At 34.6% G+C, this 3,696-nt stretch overlaps 1 long non-coding RNA gene across 3 annotated transcripts; it reads left to right on the top strand.

The window, feature by feature from the left end:
• The first annotated feature begins 1,239 nt into the window (after positions 1-1,239).
• On the top strand, positions 1,240-3,451 carry LOC118682349 (uncharacterized). Of its 3 annotated transcripts, none has more exons than XR_011396958.1 (5): positions 1,240-1,434; positions 1,532-1,904; positions 1,965-2,028; positions 3,118-3,216; positions 3,282-3,451. It is a non-coding gene; the product is annotated as an uncharacterized lncRNA (long non-coding RNA). The 3 variants fall into 3 exon arrangements; XR_004978124.2 differs by having other exon boundaries at positions 1,528-1,904; XR_004978117.2 differs by having other exon boundaries at positions 1,240-1,438.
• Positions 3,452-3,696: the final 245 nt, after the last annotated feature.

The raw sequence follows: 3,696 nt of genomic DNA, 5'->3' as shown, positions 1-3,696 counted from the left end.
TTGTCCAGATCTAATAACTATACCATACAGCTGTCATACAAACTGAACGATCTGAATCAAGTTCTCCCCCGGAGATGGTTTAAGACCCCAGTTCTTGTCAAGCAGAACTCTCAATCTTTGAAAATTTAAACTATTATCTCACACAAGTGTGAAGAAAACTGGCACTCAATCAATGAAAAATATATTAAGATTGTTGTTCTTATATATTATACTCTTTTATCAAATGGAGACACTGGAAGAATATGATTGAAGCTTATCTGGAACAGTTGAGATGCTTTTACCATGTATTACTAATGAAAGTACTTAACTAAGGCTAGGAGGAAATTCATTGTAGCGTGACCTATGATATCCCGACCTTGATTACAACGTACGCAAAAAATCAAATTGCTCAATTATTGTCTCTGAAATCGCCCAACATTTTATTATTATATGATGTTTTTATTTTACAGTTCTATATACCATATCCGTTCGACTCCTAATTTTCACCCTACGTTTTCTTGGATTCGTGCTGAAGCAATCAGATGAGCGATAAACATATTCAGTAATATTATATATAAATTCTAAAAAATATTCGGCAAATCTGCCAGAGCAGGATCAGCAGATGTTATAAAAATCTAAGTTGTATTTATAAATTTTACATTTCCGATTTTAGAATATTCCAGCAAAAAAATTACTCAAACTTCAAATCAGTCTATAACAGGTTGAAGCTAAATATTAAGGTACATACCTATGTACAAGTTATTTAGACTTGAATACAATATTAGTGACGTGGCTGCCTTAATTGGTCCCAACGACATTAACACTCTTTGCTGTGTTTTTAATCACTTTTTCAACGGGGGCTTAGGGAGGTCAAATCTGTTGAACTGGATGACCAGTCAAATTCATCAGGTTCATTGCAAATGATTTGAGAGATTGTTCGAGTAGCACTCTCTCTGACTCTTTTGGCGACCGCTTACATATATGTACATCAATTATCAATAGGTTAGTACGTTTACTACCACCGTAAATGTTTACTAACCAACGTAAAAAACGGTCAAAATATCACATAGTTTTGATAACATATAAAAAATAGAAGCGTAGAAGGAACTGCATTTTAATTAAAGTTCAGTTTTTTTCGAAAAATGCTTTTCAATAGTTTGGATTGATTGATTGATTTGGTCGATGGATGAAATTTCGAAAGAATTTCAGCAAGATCTGGTTTCGATTCAATACTTAATTAATGATTTCAAATTTTTAGAAAATTAACCAAAGCAACATTTTAAATTTTGTATACAAATTGCCCAAGAAAAAAAATTGAGTAAACTGAAAAATCAAAATGAAAAGTCAACAAACCGCAGACCATTAAATAGTCCAAATCCAACGCTGCACAACTACTCGAAGACAGGTGGAGAATTGTCAGATTAGGTCTCCGCAATGTCACGCATAAATGTATATGTATGTATGTATTCCATATTTTCTCGCTACATCCATCTAGATATATTATATGTCAATTTGCTATTTCTTTCACAAATTTACAACTATTTCAAGACAGTGGTTCCAGCCAAGGCAAGTGCCAGCTGGAAGCTGTCAACGCACTGATTTATTATTTATTAACAGAAAACAAGTTGAAAGTTGCAAAAAGGAAACCGCAAAGCTGCGGTAAACGAATAGGGATGGATGGCAAACGTGCAGGGAGTGCAAAGCGTGTCAGAAAAAATGAGCTAGGCGGCGCATGGTTAGTATACCCAAATAATCAATCAATTATGTAGTATAACTCAAAACAGCAGCCAAATGACCAAGCTGAAAACAACAAAATAAAGACAAATTTATTGATTTAAAGTATTCTGAAATGTTCGGTCCGAAATAAACCCAAACTGATCACACTGACAGCTGTCAATTCAATATACAAGCCATTTGTGATAACGGTGAGTGTAATTTCCGTATGAAAAACAACTCGGACATGAAAAGATTCGATTTATTTCAAGTTCTTCTATAGAAATTGCTGCAATCGGAATAGTTTCTTTAATAACTGGAAAAGAAAATTCTTAGGTAGCTCGATTGTGTTAAAAAAGGGTTAACACTAGAGGTTATTTTGAGAAAGGATACTTATGCACAATTTTCGCACTAACACACCAAAAGTGTTACATACCGAATTATTTTTGAAGCATCAAAATAGTAATCTTTTGGTGGCATTTGAACCGTTTTAAAATGCATTTGTCACCGAGTGGAAAAAGTCAAAATTAATCAAAGATATTTAAGCCCACTTGCTGCCCGCTTGGAATTTTTAATTTATCACTTTTTTTGTATGTGTGGGCGTGCATATACGCAGTCATCAGCTTGTGTGCCTAAAAGCACACTTCATGCTCCATTACACCACTGTTCGGTCCTGTCTGCGTCCGGGTGAAACTGTGTCTAATTGAGCAGTTTAGATTAAATACCTTTCTTCTTGGCTTGCTCGCTAACGTGGTTACATACCATAAGAAATAATATTCCATTTGCTAAGGTTAAATAATAATGTAAGGCAAGAGCTGCCTTTTTCGGAATGCAAAAGAAAAGTTTCAGCTCAGAGCTAATATCGTATTAAATGCCGTATTTGGCAGTCATTATGTGTATGTTCATGTTTGTGTTTGGGATTTCATTTTGTTAAGAACGCTTAGAGAAGACAATAATTTCATTTGAGTTTTTCACATTAAAAAAAAATTTTTTATGTGCAATCAAAGAGGTGCTAATGATAAAGCAAACTATCTTAACTTAGAGAGCTTCTTGATAGCGATTCCAGTAAAATTTGCACCATCCTAACATTAATGACAAAACTATGTAATACATCTGTAGTAGAATATCTGCCGAAAAACAAGCGGAAGCCAAAATTACTAAAAAAAACTAGGAGTCAAAGTCCAATTCATCCTCTGTAGTAAAATTTCTTTTTGTATCAAAACAATTTGATGCGAAGTTTGTGATAAGCGAACTGAGGTACCAACTAGTGTATATAGTAAAGAGCTGACTTATGAGTGCTACCCCCATGTCAATATGTACATAGACAAACACTTCGACTTCATCTGTTGTTTACGAAAAACTTCCTGCAAAAGTTTGAGGCTTTGTTTAAAATGTTGTTAACTGTAATATCATGTTCTGGTTTAGATCAAAATGTTTCAAGCAACTTGGTCAACTTCAGATAGAAGAGCACAATTACCTCGTCACTGCATTTCTTTAGGAATCTTAGAACGAAGGGGAGAAAAAGTACGTTTATAAGCCATTGAAGATAAATAATATATCATACTCAATATACAATTATCCGATTAAAGTTCCGCTACTCTACTTTGCGTAATCCCGAATAACGCAACGATCGCAGAACAACGAAGCTGATAGTGTTATTAGACCACCTTTCCAGCCGTTCAAATGAGATGAAGAGGTAGCTTATATCATACACGGTTCTATTGCGAGTAAACAAAAGTAGCAAACATAGCAGCGCTTTAAGACTACTAACTTGGGTGAAATGTTATCAAAATTTAACAGTGTTCCAGTTAATATTGATACACTATGGCTAGGGTAACGACTTGGGTACCAGGGTTTGTAGCGAGCTCGGTCGGTTCGGTCAGCATACTAAAATAACCACAAAGGATTCTCTTATCAAAGACGTCGAAATAATAGTCTTAGCATCACAAACGAAGAAAATATGCACCATGGGATGACTCTTGAAGTAATCGGGAAAAACTGAAT

Source organism: Bactrocera oleae, chromosome 6 (assembly GCF_042242935.1).
Source record: "Bactrocera oleae isolate idBacOlea1 chromosome 6, idBacOlea1, whole genome shotgun sequence".
Lineage (NCBI taxonomy): Eukaryota > Metazoa > Arthropoda > Insecta > Diptera > Tephritidae > Bactrocera > Bactrocera oleae.
Note: the sequence above shows the minus strand (reverse complement) of the source record. Positions and strands in the feature narration are given on the sequence as shown.